Source organism: Pelodiscus sinensis, chromosome 3 (assembly GCF_049634645.1).
Source record: "Pelodiscus sinensis isolate JC-2024 chromosome 3, ASM4963464v1, whole genome shotgun sequence".
NCBI classification, from domain to species: Eukaryota; Metazoa; Chordata; order Testudines; family Trionychidae; genus Pelodiscus; species Pelodiscus sinensis.
Window position 1 is genome coordinate 167,502,966 of NC_134713.1, and position 23,551 is coordinate 167,526,516.

The 23,551-nt window shown below is 47.3% G+C and overlaps 3 long non-coding RNA genes across 7 annotated transcripts in view; 1 reads left to right on the forward strand and 2 right to left on the reverse strand.

Annotated features, from left to right (window-relative positions):
* Positions 1 to 706: 706 nt before the first annotated feature.
* Positions 707 to 2,042, reverse strand: LOC142828048 (uncharacterized). Its single transcript, XR_012902975.1, has 2 exons — positions 1,915 to 2,042; positions 707 to 1,667 (listed from the first exon to the last, which is right to left on the reverse strand). It is a non-coding gene; the product is annotated as an uncharacterized LOC142828048 (long non-coding RNA).
* A 1,011-nt stretch (positions 2,043 to 3,053) lies between these two features.
* The window catches only part of LOC102446639 (uncharacterized), a 30,049-nt gene continuing 9,551 nt past the window's right edge, over positions 3,054 to 23,551 (reverse strand). Inside the window, exons 2-4 of one of the 4 annotated variants that reach the window (XR_012902973.1) lie at positions 17,972 to 18,086; positions 12,839 to 12,916; positions 3,054 to 4,826 (exon numbers count right to left, since the gene is read on the reverse strand). This is a non-coding gene — a long non-coding RNA (uncharacterized LOC102446639). Of the gene's footprint in view, positions 4,827 to 12,838; positions 12,917 to 17,971; positions 18,105 to 23,551 lie in introns of those variants that run through there. The other 3 variants (XR_012902971.1, XR_012902970.1, XR_012902972.1) reach the window with 3 other exon arrangements.
* Positions 17,010 to 23,551, forward strand: part of LOC112547565 (uncharacterized) — a 231,552-nt gene continuing 225,010 nt past the window's right edge. For both annotated transcript variants that reach the window (XR_003091334.2, XR_012902974.1), the window contains exon 1: positions 17,010 to 17,231. This is a non-coding gene — a long non-coding RNA (uncharacterized LOC112547565). The remainder of the gene's footprint in view (positions 17,232 to 23,551) is intronic.

Sequence of the window (23,551 nt, forward strand, 5' to 3'; positions counted from 1 at the left end):
TGTGTGGGGGGGGGGGTGGCCTGCACACCTTCTGGGCTCCAGGGAGGCCGTGGCTGCTGGCCAGGCCACACCACATTTTGCTGAGACCACATGAGCATCCCCTGACCCTAGGACAGGCACTGACTGCTGAGAAGAAGGGCATGCCCTCTCAGGGAAAGTGTGAGCATGCATGACTGACGACTTTTCCCTCTTATCCTCCACAGCCAGACCAGCTGTCCAGGAGGGGAGCGCCACACCTGTCCCACCACCCAGATGGCTTCAGGGAACCCATTGGCACTGGCGCACATACCTGGACCTGACGCGCCAGCACATCTCGGTCCTGCAAGGGATGCAGGAGACATTTATGCAGAGGATGCAGGGAGAGGCACAGTGGTGCAGTCGCTTGCTGGACGAGTTCGTCCAGCAGCGTAGTGCAATTTGCACTGCTATCCGGAAGGTGATGCCCTTCCCAGGTCCTGTCCCTGTTCCTGCCCCTCATGCTCAGCCTGCCCCCCCTCACCCTCTGCTCCCCTCACCCCCTTGCCATCCAAGACCCAGGTGCAGCCCCACCTCCTGGCCAGCCCCCTAATGTCCCAGTCCACAAGCATGGCTGTCTCCGAGCAGGCCCCCTACCTGTGGTGACAGGAGCTCTATATCGAGGCGGCACCCTCAGCCCTGAGCCTCCCTCCCCCTTTCCAGGTTTACATCCCCCTTTCCACCAGTGAGAGTCAGTAAGGGAAGCACTTTAATTTAACAAACAGCTTATTTTTCTTTACAAAAGTGTTATACTGGTTTTGTTACATACAACAGTGCAATAAACTGTAAGCATTTTGTAAACCACACCTGTCTCTCTTCTCTGTGTATGTGTACAAAGTGGGGCAGGAATGGGTTTGAGTGGGGAAGGCACTGGGGACATGGAGCAAACCCACATTTGGAAGGCCCTGGAGAAAGTCATCGGGCTGCTTGGGAGAATCTCTCCCTCAGGGCCTCCTGAATTTGCAATTCCTACTGGTGGGCTTGGCGGATGGCAGCTGTCTGGGGCTGCTCAAACTGCCTCCCCTCCACATCAGCCTGTGTCCCCCACCCTGGGAGGAAGGCCTCCCCTTTCCTCTCCACCAGGTTGTGCAGCGCACAACAGGCAGCAACCACCTCGGGGACATTGCGTTCCCCCATGTCCAGGCGAGTGATCAGGCATCTAAACCTGCCCTTCAGATGCCCGAAGGCGCACTCCACCTGGAAGCAAGCCCGATTCAGGTGGAAGTTAAACAGTTCCCTGCTTGCATCCAGGTGTCCAGTGAACGGCTTCATGAGCCAGGACATAAAGGGGTAGGCCATGATGCACATAGGCATCTTCAAATCCCCAACTGCAAAGTTGCGCTCTGGAAAGAATGTCTCAGCCTGCAGCCTGTGGTACAGGTACAAGTTCCGGAAGATCCAGGCATCGTGTGCCCGGCCCAACCACTTAACACAAATGTCTGTGAATTGTCCCCGGTGGTCAATCAGGGCCTGCAGCACCATAGAAAAGTAGCCCTTTCTGTCAATATACTAGGCTGTTCGATGGGATGAGTCCCATCAAGTGCTCCACCTCAGTTTGGAAATCCTAGCCCCGCAAATCTGGCAACGATGGTATCCAGGTCTCTGAGGTGGACAGTCCTGTGAAGCAGCTCTGAATTGACGGCCGTCACCACCTGCAGAAAGGGACAAATGGAAACACACAGAACAGGACATTAGAGGATTTGCCTGAGGGGCTCCCTCACCTCTCCCCTCCTAGACCCCAAGAGCCCACCCTCAGGCTACCCTCCCGCCCGCACCACAGCAGGTTGAGGCTAGGAGGGCTTCTACCACTCCCACCCCATCCCCCATTCCCTCTTCCCTGTCCTGACTGTCCCCCTTATCTGTCCCCCCCCCAAGGACTGCCCCCAGAGAATGACTTACCTCCATCAAGACAGCCCAAACAGTAGATCTCCCCACACCAAACTGGTGTCCCACCGAGCGGTAACTGTCGGGGTGGCCGGTTTCCACAGGGCAATAGTGACCCTCTTCTCCAGGGGGATGGTGGGCCGCAAGTGGGTTTCCTGGCATTGTAGGGCAGGGGCGAGCCAGGCACACAGCTCCTGGGATGTAGACTTCCGCATACAGAAGTTTTGGAGCTAAGCCTCGTCGTCCCACTGTTCCATAACAAGATGGTCCCACCAGTCTGAACTGGTGTTCAGCCTCCAAACTCACCTCTCCAGGAGTAAGTTAGGTGGCAAGGGCAGTGGGGCTGCAGCCCAAGTGAGGGGCTCAAAGCTGGGTTCTGAATCTAGATCTACCCTGAACATCATGAACGTCTCATGGAGATGCAGCAGAACTTGACGCACTACAGAGTGGGGCCATCCCCTGCCCAGGGGCAGCTCCTGCTCCATGGCAAAAAAACAATTCAAAGCACAAAAACCAACCAGGAAAAAAAATGCTGTTGTGTCCCAGAAAACAGGGCACTCAAAGCAAGCACTGCAGAAGCTTTGCTGTCCTCCTTCTAGGAGGTAGGCAAGCCAGCTGCAGGAGCAGAGGAACAGCTGTTCGGGGGGGGGTCCCTTTAAACATGAGTATCATGCAAAGAGCATGCTGCAGGACCCGGAAGTAAATGCTGCCCCCATGCCCTGGCAGAAGTGCTTCCAGGTGCCCTTTTTTCAACAGAGCATCCAGGCAGTCTGGACGCTCTTTTTCGAAAAAGCAGATCACTTTTACGAGCTGCTTAGTGCAATCTAGATGCTGTTTTTCGAAAGAGGCTTTTTTGAAAAGTATCTTTCGAAAAAGCCTCTGTCGAAAATGGCATGTAGTCTAGCTGCACCCTATAGCTATGTCTACACTGGTGTGATATTGCGCCAGAGAAATGCAAATGAGTCTAAGTGTGGAATATTGCTGAGTCTCATTTGCATACCTAATGAGCCGCCATTTTTGCGGAAGAGGCTCTTGCGCTAGACGGAGCTGTCTACACTGCCCCTTCTTGCGCAAGAGGGTTTTTCTTGCACAAGAAGGGGCAGTGTAGACAGCTCCTTCTAGCGCAAGAGCCTGTTCCGCAAAAATGGCGGCTCATTAGGTATGCAAATGAGGCTCAACAATATTCCACGTTTAGCCTCATTTGCATAGAACAACAACCTGCCAGTGTAGACATAGCCTGAGTGTCTGAAGTTGGGATTATTTTTTCCAATGCCCAGTCATCCAATTTTGTGGAATTCCCGTTACTATCTGCAGTCAGCTTTGGGCATAACTATCTTGAATTTTATATCATCTGCAAATTTTGCCACTTCAGTATTTGCTCCCTTTTCCAGATCGGGGGTGACTGCTGAGGAGGACCATGGAGGGGCACCCGCACATGACTGCTCCCTGTACCACCTCTAGCCCAAGCAAGGGCCAGGACAACTCCCCCTCTACCTCAGGACTTGCTCCTGCCCCTCCCAGCTCCTGCTCTACCCCACCTCTTTCCCCAAGCTGCTTTTCCCAAGTGACATGGCCTGGGAGACTAGAAGGGCAGTGGGAGGGGAGAAGACTGACCTGGTCCCCACCCGTTTCACTCCCCCATCTCCTGGCTGTGTTGCTCACTTCCTGCCGGTGAGTTCAGGGGACGGTTCTTTCTCCTCCCCTGAACAACATGGCTGGGAGCTAGGAGAGTGGAGCAGGCTAGGGCCATGTCACTCTGCTTCCCCATCAATGCTGGTGAGTGGAGGGATGGGGGCGTAACCCCTGCTGTTTAAGTGTCAATCCTATCAGCCCCCCCCCACACACACACACACTAGTCCCCTGGGTTGCATAGAGGCTCTGATTTAAGAGGAGAGGGTGAGGGATTTGGGCGTATTTAGTCTGCAGAAGAGAAGAGTAAAGGGGGATTTGATAGCAGCCTTCAACTGCTATCCAGCTGAAGGGAAATTCCAAAGAGGATGGAGCGAGGCTATTCGCAGTGGTGGCAGATAATAGAACAAGAAGCAATGGTCTCAAGGTGCAGTGTGGGAGTCTATGTTCTATATTAAAAAAAAAATTCTTCACTAAGACGATGGTGGAGCATTGGAATGAGTTCCCTAGGGTTGTGGTAGAATCTCTATGTAACCCTTCTGCCAGGTAAGCCTAGCAGGAACCAGGGCCGGGTTCAATATCTTGGGGTCCATCTCACACAGAACCGGCTCAAGCCCCCACCCAGTAACCTGGGAAATTCACACACCCCTGGGTGCCTCTGAGAGGCAATGCTCCCCCACTCGCAAGCACAGAGTCTGAGGAAACATTTAACGAAACAGAGCGAGAAGTGATACGGCATTAACTTGGGAAAAACCACAAACCGAGTTCATAACCCAAACATGAGCTAAGTCCCCACCCCCAGCCAAGAATCACCCGAAGTCCCAAAGTCCGACACCCCAAAAGTCTCTGTCCCTGGTCAGTGCCAGCCAGAGTCCAAAAGTTCACCCGCAGGGTTTCACCTCCCGACCCGGTAGAAATGGGGGTGGAGGGATAGATAGGGGGCACCTTCCGAGTCACTCCGCCACGCTCCACCAGCTGTCTCGTTCTACGCCACCGGATGATCCGCTGGTCACCTGCCGCCGTTCCTACCAGCCGCGCCGCACCGCTGGTCACCTGCCGCTGTTCCTCGCCTGCTGCTGCTCCTACCAGCCGTGCCACGCCGCTGGTCACTGCTCCTCACCTGCCGCTGCTCTGCACCATGCTGCTGGTCACTGCTCCTCACCTGCTGCCGCTCTGCGCCTGCTGCCGCTCTATGCCATGCCACTGGTCACCACTCCTCACCTGCCGCTGCTCCGGAAGGGGGAAGGCTCGTTCCTTGGAGACTTCTTACAATGATTGTGGTGTCTCTCCTGCAAGCACTGGTGGCATGTTTTACAGTTCCCACATTTAGGGGTAGCATGATTTGTGACCCCCCACAACAGCCCCAAATTATTTACAATACACCACATTCCATTCCAACACTTATTCTCCATCAGCCCTGGCTGAATTGGATTTACATAGCCATACCTCATATTCCCTCCCCATCCTGGCATGAGCTGTATTTACATATCAGCAGTTAACAGTTAATTATCTTGCACAGCTAAACAATTGGGCTATGTCTACACTGGCATGATTTTGTGCAAGAACTCTTTTGTGGAAGAGTTCTTGTGCAAAAACTCTTCCAGAAGAGAGCATCTACACTGGCATGTGCCTTTGCGCAAGAGATATGCTTTTGTGCAAGAGCATCCTTGCCAGTGTAGATGCTCTCTTGCGCAAGAAAGCTCTGATGGCCATTTTAACCATAGGGCTTTCTTGCGCAAGTAATTCATGTTGCCTGTCTACACTGGCCTCTTGTGCAAGAACAGTTGCGCAAGAGGGCTTATTCCTGAGTGGGAGCATCATAGTTCTTGCGCAAGAAGCACTGATTTCATACATTAGAACGTCAGTGTTCTTGTGCAAGAACTCGCGGCCAGTTTTGGCGGAAAAGCAACTGCTTTTGCACAAGATCGCACCAATGTAGTCACAGCCTTCTAGTGGGCACACCCACCCCAGGGCAGCTCAGTCCTTTTAGCTGGCTGATAGCAAGCAGCAGTTCAGCCCCTGCTTACATCTATCTTTAGAAGTTTTTACGGTCAGGTTTGACAAAGCCGTGGCTGGAATGATTTAGTTGTGGTTGGTCCTGCTTTGAGCAGGGGGTAAGATTAGATGACTTCCTGAGGTCTCTTCCAACCCTAATCTTCTATGATACTAATAGTGGCACTGAGTTCTTCAGAGGTTGGCCATCTTCCTGCAGAACAGCCTCTTTGTACTAGGGATGTTAAAAAGCGATTCATTAGGTAACTTTGTAACTGTTAAAAATCACAGTGGTTCCATGCTTACACGCTGTGGGCTCTGCAGTATAAAGCTTACTATACTGTAGAGCCCTCAGCGCAGCTGGCTCCCTGGGAGTGGGGCTGGAGGCCAGCAGCCAGCTGCTGGGAGCTCTGATACAGAGCCAGCAGCACAGGATAGGAGACAGCTCTCTGGGAGTGGGGCCGGGAGCCAGTGTGTAACCATTACAGTAATTGAAAAGCTCACATTTATTGGTTTGCCATTTAAATGGTTACACTATTATACCCTGACTTTGTGCAAAATATGCTTTGTGAGGTATCATTTTGAGAATGTATAACTTGCTGATCAATGATATCATGGAAAACTGTATGTAGCATCATTATCTGGGAAGTAATTAATTTTCACCACATATTGTTTTCAGCACATATGCAGAACCATTCAAGTCTGCTGTGGTAAAAGTTGTCCGAGATCTATCTTTAACAAAGGAATATGTGTTACATCAATTTACATACAAATAGTAAACAGGATCATCCAGACAGCAGAGGGAGGAGAAGCCAGAAAACAGAACAATTTGGATATCAGAGAATAGTAGGGGGAAAGAATAAACTACTTTGAGGTGTAGCATTCAGAAAAATTCACTTCAAAGATTCAATGGACTATAAAAGAAAGGGACAGAAAACCCCAAGTTATGTCTTTTACGTAAGAAGACAAAACACCAGCATCTTTAGGTCTCTGGAAGAGGTTCTGACCATGGAGAAGGTCAGCCTCCAACTTGCTGGAGGACAGTGCTGGAGGACAGGAGAGGGCTACCTTGAACAAACCTTGAACCAAAACTTGCTAGACTTTTAGATGTATGTTTTCACTTTTCTTTGATTGTAACCATGTCTATTACACTTGAACTCATTTAAAATCCTGTCTTTTGTTAATAATCTTGTTTTATTTTAATCAGATCCAAAGCAACAGCACTGCATTTGTGCTAAAGTGAAAGTCAACTCCAGTTAAAGTGGCAAACTGGTGTATTCTGTCTCTTTAAGGTACCAAGTGAACCATGTTATTTCTCTGAACTGTCCAGGATAGGACTGGACATTACAGGCCATATGGCCTTGGGAATATTCAGGAAAGGGAGTGTGTTGGGGTCACTCCTAAGTAGTGACTTAGGCTGGTAGAAATCAGAGTGGAGAAGTACACAGAGTGTTGTGGTCAAAGCTGCTGAGCAAGGACTGTCTAGTGCATACTCACACAGGGTGTGATGTAGGCCGGACGGGAGCGGCTTGGCTTGGGAGCTACAACAGCAAAGCATTGTGAGGCACCCATGCTGATAGGGCAGTCCGTGACACAACCCTTCACTGGTCTCCACTGCACCATGAAAGTGACACTGTGGCATACAAATCTACCGAGGGAATCACAGCTGTTCCCTGTGTGCTCCTCTGTCATAAACAAGCAGATATTCCCATTGTGCCCACAAGGAAAGGGGACTAAGAACTGTCCACTATCCAATGGCAACAACTGAGTCCTGCAGAGCATCTCAATGCAGTGCTCTCTTAAACTGGCCCTGGGAGTCAGGGGATTGTTTTTCTTGCAGTATAGATGAAAAGAACATTTATAGGCCAGGATATGATCAGCTTTGTCTAGAATAGGAAGCCATTATCTTGTTTGGTATTTGGTTCTCTACTTCCAGTGGCATTTTACATTTACCAGTGCTAACTGCCCCTGCACCTTGCGCTTTAACAGAAATGCCCCTCTACTTTCCCATTCCAAACGTTAACCTGTTGTTCACCTTTTCAAATGTGGGATGGGTGATCTAAAGGCTGTTGCTAATAGAAATATGCTGTATGTGGCCAGAGAGGGGTGTTTATATAAAAAGTATTTGACGGATCTATCCTTTCCTTTTGCAAATTATCTGCAGACAATTTGTTATTATTGGCTGTTACTTAATGCATGGCTGATGGGAACATATTTCAGCCCGTGGATTACATGTAACTTAGATTTAGCTCTCTGTGTGGAATTGGGCACTTAAGTAAGTTAGTACAATACTTATAATTAGTAATTGTAATTTGTAACATGCAATTTTGACTGGTGGAGATTTTGAGATATCTGCACAAACACTTCAGCTATGTCTACACTGCAGGCTTCTTGCACAAAAATTCTTGCACAAGAGTGCATCCACACTGTCATGTGCTTTCGCGCAAGAGTGTCCATGGCAGTGTGGACGCTCTCTTGCATAAGAAAGCTCTGATGGCCATTTTAGCCATAGGGGTTTCTTGCACAAGAAACCCCTGTTCCCATCCATACTAGCCTTTTTGCTCAAGAACTCATGCGCAAAAATACTTATTCCTTGTGGGGAGACGAATAACTCTTGTGCAAAAAGCCCTCTCTTCTGACAGTCTACTGTACAAGCCCGTTCACACTCAAGAAAATGTACTGTGGACTCTTTGCAAGTTTTTGCGCAAGAACAGCTGTTCTTGCGCACGAAGCCTGCAGTGTAGACATAGTCTTTCAGTACAAATCTTTACATAGCTCATCATTTGTGAACATACTTTTACACAGGAATCTGTGATATTTCTTTATCTGTGAACCTTCCTGCAAACAAATCTTCACTGCCATGAATGTTTTTTGCTGAAAACTAATGAAAGGCATCTTAAATACCATTAATTGAATTTGTAGGTTTTACTTGAATGCATATCTATAAAAACTTTTTTTGCATTGTTTCCCCCCAGATCAATGGTCCCTCTGATTTTTTTCCATGCATATGCAGAATAAATTTTGTTATGTGCACCGAGGCATGTGTAGCTGTGCACACATGTTGTCAGCTGTGCACACTGTGGGTGCTCGGCTAATCAGCTGGACAGCATTTGAATCTTTTCTGGGTGACTACCCAAGCACTCAGATTACAGGGTACACTGCCCCAGATATGTATGTGACTGTGAATTTTAGAACAATGCCTTGTTTTCTTTACAAGGTGAAAAACAAAGTTTCTAACATCTAACATTGCAAGAGATTACGTTTTGGGACTGAGGTATAAAAGAATGCTTTAAATTCAGTCTATGAAGCGGAAAAAAACTTGGGACTTGAGCTACCCACATGCTGTGAGACAACTGTGTTGTGCTTGTCCTGTAACACACTGGAAATAGATCCTCTGTTTGCCAATTAAACAGAAAATAGCATCTGGAACATGATCACCTTGTTGAAACAAACAGTGGTGTCACTATTAGAAATCTGAGGTCTCCTGCATTGTTTAGTTAAAGATCAACACTGTCAGAGCTGTTTGGTAGGGCTGCAAAGGCAGTGGTGCAAGAGTAACTGTACCTCTATGAGCCATTTAACTGTTCAGTGTTCAAGCGTAAAAAGAGGGGGAGCCAAGAAAGTGCAACAATCAGACTTTGTTCTTTCTGCCACAGAGACTGTTCTCTCTCAACAAGCATGTCCTGAAAACAGAAGTTTCTATACATTACCTTCAGTTCCTATGCACTGTGTACTACATACTCTAGCACCCTCATTGGGAAGTTAACTATGTATTGTCCCTTTTGCCACATCCAAGGTAGCATATTTAAATATAAATACCATAACCTGCTCAGTGTTGCCAGCTCATATCATTTCTTTGTGTCATGGACATAGGTGCCAAGTCTGTGGGTGCTCCAGCCTCAGAGCACCCACGGAAAAAAATAGTGGGTTTTTAGCACCCACAGGCAGCTAACTCCCATTTTCCCCCTTGTGCCTCCCACCTGCTGGTGGCCTCACAGATCAACTCCTCCCCCTCCGTGTTTGTGTTTCTGTTGTAGAGGGTGACTGTGTTGGTGGGTGCAATGAAAAATACTCCCACTCTGTTATATAATAATGATTTTTCTGTTCAACACAGGTAATTTGTTCCAAGTAAATAGTTTAATCCTCACAGGGTCGCCTAGTTGTGGTTCAGGAAGGTCTTTAGTTTGCTGGTCCTAGTAGACCTTTGGCCTTTGCATTTCTCGCTCACTTTTTTCTTTTTTGTCTGTTACTCCTTCCTCTGGTGGGTTGTAATGCAGGGGCTATATGGGCACTTCTTGACATTGAGCATTGGACCAGGCAACTATTCTTAGAATCATAGAAATGTAGAACTGTGAGGGCCCTCAGTGGGTTATCTTGTCCAGTCCCTGACACTGAAGCAGGACCAGGTATGACCTAGACCAATGGTTCCCAATCTTTTGGAGCATACGGTCCTCTTTTCAAACTATTAAAATGTCACAGACCTCCCCCTCTCCCCACACCCCTCCAAACACTATAGCTGTTTTCAAACATTCCATTACTTGGTAATCATTTGAAATGTATAAAGTTCATGAAGTTCAAGGGTGGAACTTCAGGAGGGTAGGGGATAAGGGCGGAACTTCGGGAGCACAGGGGTGGGCAGCAGCCGTGAACACCAGAACATGACTTACTTTTGATCCTGTTCTCTGGATATTAAGGGAGCAAGGGGAAAGTAAGCTGCATCCTGGGGTGCACAGCTGTGGGGAGAAGAGGGAGAAGAAAAGAAAAGTGTGACAGGGCAGAAGCGCCCCGCACTCCAATGCTCCCGGGAGCCGTATGCCTGGTGGCTCTCCGGTCGGAGACGGGAGCCGCCGAGTCGGGCACTCCGCAGCCAGCTGCCGGGGCGGCCCTGACACAGACCGCGCGGCGGTGCACCAGGTGTTCCCAGGCGGCCGCGGCCGCAAGATGCCTGGGCAAGCCGGGGAAGCCCGGTGACGTCACGGTGCGCGTGACATCACCTCGCAGCCGCAACGCCGGGCCAGAAGCAGACCCACACCAGGTCGGGCGGGGCCCCGCCAGCGAACAGCAGCGTGGGTATTTAAACCCCGGCCGGCACCGTGGCAAGGGGGGAGCGCTGAGAGTGTCATCCCCCGAGAGAGGACAACGGATGGGCCCCAAGCCGAGGAGGTAAGCCCCGACTCGGCGGGCCAAACCCAGGTGGGGAGAGGAAGCAGCCCAGGGTGGGCAAAGGGAGCCTGCGGGCTGGCGAGTTAAGGCAGACGCCCCGCAGCCGGACCGGACAACTTGGCTGTCTGAGTCCTTAGGGCCCTGTGCTGGGGTCCGTGAGAGGGGGCGGGCCTGGACCCCCCTCTCCCCATCGCGGGAGAAAAGCCGACCTCCTGTGCGAAGGAGGCTGGCAAGCCAAAAGTACAGGTGGCTAAGACACGGGGAAACGGACTATAGGGTGACAGGTGCACGGGATTGGGGGGGAGGCGGCAAGGACGACCGCACCCCCAAACTGGGACGTTTACAAAAAGTAAGGATTACTTTTACATTTCTGTGGACCACCACAGATTGGAAACCACTGACCTAGACCATACCTGACAAGTGTATGTCTTATGTGTTCTTAAAAACCTACAGTGAGCAAGATTCACACTGTCACTAGGTAATTTGTTCCTGTACTTAACTACCCTTACAGTTAAGAATTTTTTTCTAATGTCTAATCTAAATCTCCCTTGCTGCTATTAAGTCTATTACTTCTTGTCTATATGTCAGTAAATAGGGAGAACAGTTTATTACCTTCCTCTTTATAAATACCTTTTTCATACTTTAAGTCTATTATCAAATCTTCCCTAAGTCTTCTCTTCTCCAATGAAACACTTCCATTTTTAAATCTTTTTCTCTGGGTCTGTTTTTCTAGACAATCACACCTTCTTAAATGAAGAAACTCTCCCATGGAATATCTTGCCCTATAGTGTTTTTTTGCAGCTTTCTTTAATAGAGTTTTGCAATGTTAACTGCCAATTTGTTTTTGCTGTTTCCTTGTCTGTGGCATGGTGACGATGTGGCATCCGTGAATTTATATTCCTAGGCAAATTGTATAAAGTAACTAAAAATAAATTGCGGTCTATTGGCTGAAACTTCACAGTTTGAGATACTTTGCCTGCTGAAATTCTTCATTGCTTTGTCTGTAATGGTTGCTATGCATGCAGATATGGTTTCCCCATCTCAAAGAAGATATATTGGAATTGAAAAAGTTCAGAAAAAGGTCACAAAAATTATTAGGGGTATGGAATGGCTTCTGTATGAGGAAAGATTAATAAGACTGACTTTTCAATTTGGAAAAGATATGACTAAGGGAGATAAGACTGAGGTCTATAAAATTGTGATTGATGTAGAGAAAGTACATAAAGGAAGTGCTATTTACTCCTTTTCATAATACAGGAACTAGGGATCACCAAATGAAATTAATAGGCAGCAGGTTAAAAAAGAACAAAAGGAGGTATTTCTTCATACATCACACAGTCAATTTGTGGGACTCCTCACCAGCAGAAGTTGTGAAGGTGAAGACTATAACAGGGTTCAGAAAAGAACTAGATACATTCATTAAGAATAGATTTATCAATGTGTACTAGCCAGGATGGGCAAGGATGGTGTCCCTAGCCTCTGTTTGGCAAAAGCTGGGAATGAGTGTCAGGGAATGGATCACTTGATGGTTCCTTGTTCTTTTCACTCCCTCTGGAGCACCTGTCATTGGCCACTATCAGAAGGCCGGATACTGAATAGATGGACTTTTGGTCTGACCCATTAAGGCCGTTCTTATGTTCCTGATGATTCGTCTAGTATCCAGAAGTCTCAGTTGGAGTCCGCAATAATGAGAGAGTGTGAAGAAATCTACTGCTCCTTGAAGATACAGGCAAGAACCTCAGCTGGGACAGCTTAGGGTTGGGCTTTTTGAACAGGAACAGGAAGCTGGGCAAGAGAGGGGAGTAGAAGCCATAAAGGCTTCAGTGGGAAGTGATAGTTCGCTCAGGGTACAGCAGCAAGTCTCAGAGCATGGGTCTTTTTCAGAATCTAGCTCAGAGGGCTTGTGCTAAAACCAGTCCTGTAGAAATTCTGACTTGGGCTGGATTTGGGGGCTCTGAAACACTTGAATGAGGGCAGGCTTTGGAGCCCGAGTGCCAGCCTGAGCCAGAATGTTTGCATAGCTATTTTTAGTGCCATAGCATGAGCCTAAATCTGTAGACCAGGGGTGGGCAAACTCAGGCCTAGGTGCCAGATCTAGCCCGCCAAACATTTCTCCCCGGTCCACCCAGCTGATTAGCAGCGCATGCATACTTACAGCAGGCAGCAATTCAGCTGTTCCCTCCCCATCTTGCTTCGTTCTGCAGCCAAGCTCCTCACAGGATTCTCCTGCTAGCTGTGTGGACAGGATGAGGTGGAGAGGAGAGGAGAGTACTGAAGTCAGAGTGTCCCCCTGCCTGTATACCCCATCTCTGCAGAGCAGAGATCAGGGAGAGGGAGACACACAGTGGCGCTCCTCCAATCTGAAGCATGGATGGTAAGTGGCTCAGGGTATATCTACACTACCACCCTAGTTCGAACTAGGCTAATCCGAACTACCTACTCCGTGGCTCTGTAATCTGAACTACTGGTACACCTCGTGGAACTACCTACTCCGTGCTGTGTGTAGCAGCGGGCACGGAGTCCGAACTACCGGGGCTTTAAAAATGGCGGCGCCCGGCAAGCTGCAAATGAAGCCCGGGATATTTAAATCCCGGGCTTCATTTGCAACTTCGGTTGCCTACATTAACCACCCTAGTTCGAACTAGGGTGGTAGTGTAGACATACCCTCAGAGAGTGCCTGTCTTAAGAGGCAGTGCACTGTTTCTAAGATTTCAGTGCTTGTGCTCTCTTTCACATGCCCCTCTCCCCGTATCCGCCCTCCCCATATACCATCTCTGCAGAGCAGGGGAGAAGGAGTCAGAGCAGGGGAGAAGGAGTCAGAGCACAGATGCAGAAACATACAACAGCAGCCAGCACAATCACCCAGTCGGTGCCACTCTGTCTTTGTGCCACACTCTGTCTCTCTTCCCCTGTGTCTAGACTGCTGCCATGTTCTTTCAAATGTAAATCAAAAGAACATGGCAGTTTTTTTGACCGCAGAAAACCTCATTTTACGAGGAAGAATGCCTTTTTTCGAAAGTGCTTTTTCGAAAAAAGGTGCTATGTAATGCAAACTATGCTTTTTTGAAAGAGAGCATCCACACTGCCTGGGTGCTCTCTTTCAAAAAAGCGGCTTGTTTTTTCAAAAGTACTGGTTGTAGTCTAGACACTCTTTTTCAAAAGAGGTTTGCAGTCTAGATGTAGTCTAGAAGACTAACCTAACTTGAAGCTTTGTTCTATGGCCTTTAATTTAGGAATTGAATCAGGGTCCCACGGTCCTGGAATTACTCTTATCCTATAGCTATGCTATTTTGTTAGTGTGTGGTTTCTCCTTGCCTTGCTGTTAGAGTGAACCTATTGTCATTCCAATTAGGGGAAAGGAAGTTGGGGCAGAGTTGCAGAACCAGCCACTCTAGGCTGCTGGGGCTGTACAGGAACATCTTCTACCTCTACAGGTAGTTTGCACGGTTTTGTTTACAGTGAAACGGTCCATTTCTGTTTTGTGCTAAGGTCTGTTGTTAATGCTGCATATTTTCATTGTGTGCTTTGGTGCTTGGCCTGCATTTCCCTACATCTCACAACTCTTTGTCAGGTCTTAGATTTTCTGGGTCATTTTGAACAGTGTACAGCATCTCTGGCTTTCTTGATACAGGCTTCTAAGCCAGAATGGCTCCAAAGTATTTCTGAGAACATTTCTGTTCTAGGTGATGTTGGCAGTGTGATTCAAAGGCCTTGGTAGATGACACTATCTTGAACACTCATCTCATTTGGATAGTTTCAGTGTTCTTTAGAGGAAGATGTCTGGCCATCCTGACAGAATGATGGATGTAAGCACTTGTAAATCATGGTCTTGTATAGTTTGTTCTTGGATTCTTTCCCTGCCTTTAAACTGGTACTTAACTGGTTTGGTTTATGGTTTTTATGTCTTTCAGTGTTCTCTGTATTTCTGTCAGGGTGAGGATCTCATAATCTTGTCCAGATGCTATATTTTCATCCCGCAAGTCTGCTCTGGAATAGATGTCAGCTATGTACAGCTTAGTCCCTTTCTTGTACCATAAGTTGGAGCATTGCAGTGTCAATGGCAGGTGCTGAACATTTTGGAGGGACTACTAGGAATGGCTTTTTAAAATGTTCTTCGGTGACTTATGGACACTTTCTACGGTAATGCGTTTCCACCCTTGAAGATTTTTTCATATGCACTAGCATTGTAAGAAAATCCTTTAAAATCTGGACATTTCTTTGTCTGCTGGGGACAGAGTCTTTGATGTGAAAGCTACCAGCTGTCCTTTTGTAGGCAGGATTCCTCAAACCCTGTCTCACATGGCATCACTCAGTATGGTTGCCAGTTCAGTCTCATCATAATATTCCAGGATGGGCTAGCTGGCCACTCGCTCTTTTACAGCGATGATGGCTGCACCCTACTAAGGTAACTATGTTTTTGGGTAGGGACTTGCATTTTGGTAAGGCGGGTGCCTTTGTAACAGGGATAACCTCTTATTCATCATGTGAAAATCCACCCATATTTGGCCAAGTTATACAGCTTTGAAAAATTGCTGTTCATGCATGTTCAGTAAAGTCTCCTTAGAGTCTCCTTAGAGTTTGAGTTGGGGGCTGCTGACCCACAGAAATATCAGTTGGGGACTGTGCTCAGGTCAATAGCAAAGTGGGAAGCTCCTGACTGACAAGGAGAAAGCCACTATCCACATTCTTCTTGCACACCAAAGTCTAGAGAGGCCCACGGTAGCAGATTTTGTGTGCTCCAGCCCTGTAGGTGGATGGATGGGAAGCTGGAGCTCCAGTGCAGGCTCCCCAATGCTGAGCCTCAGGGGCTGGATCCAGGCAAGGCTGGCCTGAGGTTCCCCACCCCCTGCTTTAATCCCTCAAAGCTTCTACGGCTAGCCACATGGCACATGAATCGTTCCCCCCAAAGTAACCAAGCATGCTGTGTCCCCTCACATGATATACCAGGGAGAAGGGTAACAGACTTGTTCCTTAGTGATAGAGATGCAGCCGTGTTAGCTGAAACTTCCCCTATTATCACCCCCATGTCATTACCTCACCAACACTAACCTTCCCCCCTCTCCTCCACTCTGTTCTAAAATTTGATTTGTCAATTTCACATGCGTTCATTTTTTTGGTTGTATCGCTTTGGTATATATGATTGTGCTGATTTTCTTCAACATATTGATCTGAGGAAGTGGGTCTAGCCCATGAAAGCTCATCACCTAATAAACCATCTTGTTAGTCTTTAAAGTGCTACATAGTTCTGTTTTGTGTCTCAGACTTGTTCCTGGCCGTCTCTGCAAAGTGATTGGGCATGTTCCCACCTAGGGCTGCAACTATTGGCTACTGTATTCCAGGATAAGGTCAGGGATTAAAATTGAGAGTATGGGTCTCTCTCTCCTCTACCATCAGTCACCTGCTACTGGCACTCAAGCAGAATGGAGGAACAAACTACCCAAGGCAAATGCAGAGAAAAGAAGAATCTGCAGAGGGGAGCCAGAAATTGATTAGAACAAAGGAGTCTTGTCAGATTGGGACAATAGTTAAGGGGGTATCTGGGACCTGCTGGGCAAGAAGACTTGAACTGTGAATGGAAGGTGGAATGGAAAAAATGGCAGGGGGCTGATCTAACAAAGAACTGAGGTTCAGTGGGAGGACTGGGACAAGGATCCAGGGAGAAAGGAGACAAAGAGTCAGGCTGAATATGGGCTACAGAGAGGATAATCAAGCTAGCCAGTGTGGCAAATTCATTTGTATTATGACCAAGTGAGGGAAACCTGTGTGCTGTTTCCAGCTCTACCTGAAGAGGTCTTGTGCAATTGCTCAGTTATTTATAAAATGGAGGAAATGGTTGTCTGTTCCAGTGGTAGAGGATATGACTCTGTGATCAATAATAATTGTGAAGCATGTTAGAAATATTACAGCACTCATTAAAAGAGTTCAGACAAGGGCCAGGGATTTCCTGACTCCCAGCCCTGGATATCTTCCCCCAGAGTAAGGCATATTCTATAGAGGACAGTCTCTCTTTATACAATCCATGAGATTTTATTTGAGATATAAACAAGTGTGACAGAGCTGCCAAATGTGTTAGTTTGACATGAGATACACAACACTTGGCAAGTCTGATAAAAGATTGTGATATGAACAATTTAATGGCATGCATATGTGGTACCACAACTGAGAAATTCACAGCTTTAATTCTCTCCAAGTACTAATCACTATGTATGCCAGCTGGCAGCCGTTAATGGGAGCTTCATCTTACCAATTAGCCATGTCTTGTGAATGGTCTAGCTGTGTGTGTCCTCAAAGCAAACTGTGAGGGTATCTGGCCATCATCTCTACCAGGGGCCAAAAAGGAAAACAGGATGTGCCTGGAATTAGTTTGTTTTCCATTTGAAGGGAGGGGACTGATCAGAGGGATGCGATACTGCACAGTCACCTCTAGGGGCAGTGAGCGTGGGGAATAGCTATACAGCAGAGTAACCATAACCACTGGGGGCAGCTGCACCAGGAAGGGAGAGGCCACCTGGGGACCATACTCACCATCTTGCCAGCCATCAACCCAGGTAAGTAGAACTCTGTCCCAAACCCTTCCCCTTGGCCCTAGCTCCAGACTGGGGGAGGGAAGCCCTGCCAGCACCACTGCTGCCCCCCCCCCCCCCAAGCACCCCTGGGACTGGGCAGTGCAGCTCAGCCCTTCCCTCAGGACCCACAGGCGGCCTCCCTAAGCACCACTGGGCCACGCTGTCAGGCCTGTGCAACCGTCACTCCCCACTCTGCCCCAGGTTGGTACCTGGGGAGCACCAGCAGGAGGCCTCTGGGGCCCTACCACCCCTGGCCCCAGGCCAGACCCAGTCAATGCTAGGTGAGTCTTCTAATGAGCCATGTGAAGAAGCTGAGACCAAACATTCGTCTTAAGAGTATTATTTTTGGTGTTCAGTACAATGTGTGACCTAAAAACCTTTGAAGCGTATTTATAGCAGTGCAGTTTGGTAAAACAGCTATATTCTCCAGTCATAAGTCAGCAGTGAGAACATAAAGAGAAGGAAAGGGAATAAGGGATTACTGTAAAACAGAGCTATGTACATGCTGCAGGCTAATATAACATATCAGTTTGTTACCATAAAACCCTTCTCAGACAGCTGCAAGGATTCTCATGTACTGTAGCTTGGAACAGGAAAAAAGGAACAGACCTGTGGTAAATCTATTGCTATCATAATCCTCTGTTTTCCCTTCCAGCTAAATGGGGGAGGAGGGCCAGACCTTGTTTGTTGTGGTGTTTAGTCACCTTTGCACTTTATCTTACCTTCAAATCTCTGGCTGGGAATCAAATTGCAGTCCTCCTCAGCCGGTTGAGCCACTGTGATTCACCTTGCATTGTTAACCAGACATTGCTAAATCCAGTGCAATGGGGAAGTTGCCTGTTTTCAGAAAAAGAGGGGAGACAGTGCTGTCTTTCCTTCTTGTTGAGGTACAAAGCATTGAAGTGATAGAACATTCTTTTTTTTTTGAGCTCTGGAAATAAAGCTTGACTTCTCAACAGTGTTCTTAGCCTGTCTGATTCACAGACTGAAACCATTACAACATATGTGCATTCCAATAGGTTAATATTTAATTCCCTCTTAAACATTAACTTTGGCTAGAACTGATTTTGGTCCTGGAGAAGGAGACTGCTGTGTTAATAGCTCTCATTATGTTTCTTTGCAAAACATGTGAACAATGTGGAGTACTGTACAAGGCAGAAAGGTAAGATGCATTGTAATCACACACATACATTACTGTTTTGCAACACACACAACTCTACCCTCCTAATCTTTTTTCCTTACTGCTTCCTCTAATAGTTGCAAACTGTTTCTGCCCTTCTTGTAATCAAAGACTTTTCCAGGTGTAACCACCAACTGTCTGGATCTCAGTCTGGTTTACCATTCTGCTGTGCACAATGATTTAGGCACATAGGCTATGTCTATACTGCACCTGTTTTGCGCAAGAAATATGCAAATGAGGCTAAGCGTGGAATATCACCAGGCCTCATATGAATAATTAATGAACTCCCTCTTTTTGCGCAAGAGGCTTTTGCGCAAGAGCCATTCTACCGCATTTTTTTTCTGGAAGAATGGCTCTTGTGCAAGAGGGGGTTTTTACACAAAAAGAAGCTGTGTAGATGGCTCCTTTTTGTGCAAAAGCCTCTTGCGCAAGGTGGGCGCTCATTAATTATGCAAATGAGGCTCAGCAATATTCCACGCTTAGCCTCATTTGCATATTTCTTGCACAAAATGGGTGCAGTATAGACATAGTATGCCAGTGTTTTTATAATGAAGCAGAGTGCTAGATAGGGCTGATTTTTAAATGAACCAGCATGTGCTGATCAGAACTTTTTGCAAGTTCTTGTGGTACAAACTCTTGACAGTCAAATATATATATATATATATAACTGTAAATACAAGGAAATTAATGTAACTCTTTTCAAGGCAAGATGGGATAGGGTGGATTTTCAAACATAGCTTTGGTACAGAATGCATTCATTACAAATATTTCCCAATCTAATTCATTGTGATATGAATCTTGTTCTGCATATTCATCCATCAAGTGAGGAGGCCAAGCAACCTGTAGAAATAATAAGCCTGTCCCTATATATGGAATATAATTTTCGAGTTCAGAAGAAGTCCTTTTCTGTATGTCCACCACTGTACAGAGAATAAATGCTCAGTCAAAATGCTATTTTCTTCGAACTTTAGTTATCCCAGGTCAATGTCTGTCATATCTATTTTATTGTTATTTGTCACTCTTCTCCTAGGCAATCTACAAACCTTGAGAAGATGAGCTATGCATCCGTAAAAGCTTATATTCTAAATATTGTTACATCTCAGCAGTGACACGGGGCCCGATCCTCAACTGGCATGAATTGATTAGCTCCACTGAAGTTAATGGGACTAAGCCACGCCAGCTAAAAATCTGGTTCATGATGACCAGCATACCATTTGTGGTCCCACATGGTAAAGTCTGGGTGCCCAAAGAATTAGGCTGATTCTGTTTTCCTTTCTAATGTGACTTTCTGTGCCCAATGAAGGCCAAACCATATTCTCAGACACCTTTGTAGAACAAAGAGAACCGTGAATTTCTGAATCATATTTTCATTATTATAGCACTAAAAATCATTGCCCTAAATTGTGAGAGGATTTGAGGTTCCTTCCAGTTCTCATTGTGTTTTGAGAGTTGGTGCACTGTGAACCACAGGACTAAAAATCACTTAGGTTGATGCATCACCATGGACTCCTAAGTTCCAAGGGAAACAGTACTAGGTTTACAATAGCACCAATGACATGATGCTCACACTGGGAAGGAACCCATTACAAACCTGCCTAACCGTTCACACAGCTGGGTCTGGCCCCTTCCCTGGGACAGTCCAGTGCCCAGGTCCTGCTCGTCTGTAGGGGGCTTGCTTGCCCAGCAGCCAGGCTCCTCCTCGTGGGCTGGGCAGGGCTGCTGGCCATAGTGCAGGGGTGGACTGAACAGACTCACCACCTGCAGCGTCCATCCACCTCCTCAGGGTCGAACCGCCTGGAACTACTGCAGATCCAGGCCAATCTCCGCCAGTGAGGAGGGGATCGGGAGGGGACTTGGCTGGCCCCAGCCAGGCAAGTGAGTCCAGAGGGAACCCACCCTGGAAATGGCCCTGGCCACCCTGCCTGGCAGACACAATCATCTCCCAGCAGGGCCAATAAGCGCATGTTGGGTCAAAGCACAGGGTAGTGGGTCTGTGAGGGTGTAATGGGGTTGACTCACCATTGCAGCGCCTCCTACTGGTCACACCAGGAATTGGCACACTCCAAGGAAGAGAGCTACCTTCTGGCTGCTCTCTTGTCGTCATGTTGCTCCACCGTCTTGCTGTGGACCCAAACTGTTTCCTGAACTGTAGCGTCCTCTTTTGGACACTGCCCGTCAGCAGTGCTGACCACGCCATTCTCTCCTCTTTCCGGGGATATCAGCAGTCCTCAGCCCTTACACCTGCCACCAAGGTTCCCTCTAAGATGCACAATAGCAAGGCCTCTCAGTTGCTTAATGAGCCCCATCTAGGGGCTCAGGACTCCAAGCACAGAGCTGCCTGGCTGGAGGAGGGGCACTTCTCCTTCAGCTCCCTACCTGCTGGGAGAGACTTGCTGCTCTGTCCTCAGCAGAGATCTGCTGCTGTAGCCAAAGAAATGCCCCTCCCCCAACCAGGAAGCTCTGTGAGTGGTTAAATGACTGATAGATTTGAGCTTTGCATGCCCATAAAGTTTGTTTCTTATAGCTACATGTCATTATCTTCAACACCATTGACTGCCATGTGTTGTAATGGCGAAATATTATATAATTCCAGCCAAGATTTAGTCCTTCATTCTCCATGCCAGTATGGGTAAGGGACTTTGTAATATGGCACTAGTCTGTTCCGTAACCAAATGCTGCAATTCGTGAAAGAAATAACACTGGAAAAGATTCAGATGACCATTGTATTGTGCTGAGGCACATTCCAAAGCAGAGTCATTCATTTAAACTGCTGTCATTCAGATGTATTATCATTCGATAAGGGAGCACAATGGGATGGAGTCAACCGAAACACAAACTAGCCATACCCAACTACACAAAGTATGTCACTTGTTGTAAGGCTTTGTAAAATTATGAGCAAAACAATGAAGCATAAGAACTCTTGAGGCCCAGCTTTGAAAGATGCATTGAGCCCTCTCCCATCCCATTGTCTGAAAACCAAGTCATTCAGGGACATCTGTTTTTAACTTTCCATTCTCTGTGAGATTGCTGGCTTGGAAATTGCATTCCATCTTTCCCAAATTGCCAGCTCCATTGATTTAATGAAAGATCTTAAAACCCAAAACACAATCCTCATCCATGCTGAATTTCAGGCTCTAGTATAGCTGCGTTGGTGCAGAACACAATTTATTCTACTAGCTGAAATCTCAGGGTATTTCTAGACTGCATCCCTCTGTTGGCAGAGGGATGCAGATTAGGCAGGTCGACATTACAAATGAAGCAGGGATTTTAATAACGCATGCCTAATTTGCATAAAAATGGCTGCCACGTTTTGCCAACTCAGCACTTAGTCAGCAAAAAGTGGCAGTCTAAAGGGGGATCTGTTGAGGAGACTGCTGCCTCATTTGCGATGTCGACCTGCCTAATCTGCATCCCTCTGCCGACAGAGGGGTGAAGTCTAGACATACCCTTAGGCTACGTCTACACTGGCCCCTTTTCCGGAAGGGGCATGTTAATTTCAGAAGCCGTAATAGGGAAATCCGCGGGGGATTTAAATATCCCCCGCGGCATTTAAATAAAAATGTCCGCCGCTTTTTTCCAGCTTTTAAAAAAGCCGGAAAAGAGCGTCTACACTGGCCCCGATCCTCCGGAAAAAAAGCCCTTTTCCGGAGGATCTTATTTCTATGTAGCCTTAGTGTTGACAATAAGAACATAAGAACGGCCATACTAGGTCAGACCAGCGGTCCATCCAGCCCAGTATCCTGTCTGCTGACAGTGGCCAATACCAGATGCCCCAGAGGGAGGGAACACAACAGATAATCCTCACATGAGCCTAATTCGAATTAATTAGAGAGCCTAATTCGCACTACCTACTCCGTGCCGTGTGTAGCTGCGGACACGGAGTCCGTACTAATGGGGATTTAAACATGGCAGCGCCCGGCAAGATGCAAATGAAGCCTGGGATATTTAAATCCCGGGCTTCATTTGCAACTTCGAATGCCTACATTAGCCACCCTAGTTCGAACTAGGGTGGCAGTGTAGACATACCCAGAGTTAAACCATGCTTCTGTTAGCAGTTTCAGAGCAAGCAAACAAAGTATTAAATAGCATTGCCCATTCTTTTTTCTACATTTTCTTATCACTTTGACATCAATTTATTATTAATGAAATACTTTTTCCTGGCACTTCCTATAAAAAAGAAGAGAGAGGGGAGCTGGGCTGTGTTACGAAAGAGTACTGTGGAATGCTGAAATGGGGAAGCAAATTACCTGTTAAATTAGCGTATATAACCTGCACCCATGCATAACCCACGGTTTTTCCTAAATGAGTAAAAAAAAGTCTAAGATAACTCACTCACGTGTATAGCCCGTGGGTTATATACGCTACTTTAAGGTACCTGGTAATTGCTGGTTGGCCTGCAGGAGGGGAGCCGCACTCGCATCCAGGCTTCACGCAGCCGTAGCCAGGCGCAACCCACCCTCCTCTGGGAGGGGGGAACAGAGAGTGCAGGCGAGCTGGCCAGCCTTCAGGAGGGGAGCTGCACTCGTGCCCAGGCAAGTAAAAATAAACTTGTATACTCCGCGGACATGTATACCCCGTGGGGGTGGGGTGGTTGTGGGGTTTGTAAAACTTTGTATAATCTGTGAATTATATGCACTAAAACACGGTGGCTACGTCTACACTGGCATGATTTTCTGGAAATGCTTAAAACGGAACAGTTTTCCGTTATAAGTATTTCCGGAAAAAGAGCGTCTACATTGGCAGGATGCTTTTCCGGAAAAGCCCTTTTTCCGGAAAAGCATCTGTCGGCAATGTAGACGCGCTTTTCTGGAAAAAAGCCCCGATCGGCATTTTCGTGATCGGGGCTTTTTTGTGGAAAAGACTACTGTGCTGTCTACACTGGCCCTTTTCTGGAACAGTTTTCCGGAAAAAGGACTTTTGCCTGAGTGGGAGCAGCATAGTTTTCCCGGAAAAGCAGCTGATTTCTTACAGTAGATTGTCAGTGCTTTTCCGGAAATTCAAGGTGCCAGTGTAGACAGCTCGCAGCTTATTCCGGAAAAGCGGCTGATTTTCCGGAATAAGTGGCCCAGTGTAGACACAGCGGCTACATCTACACTGGCCCCTTTTCCGGAAGGGGCATGTA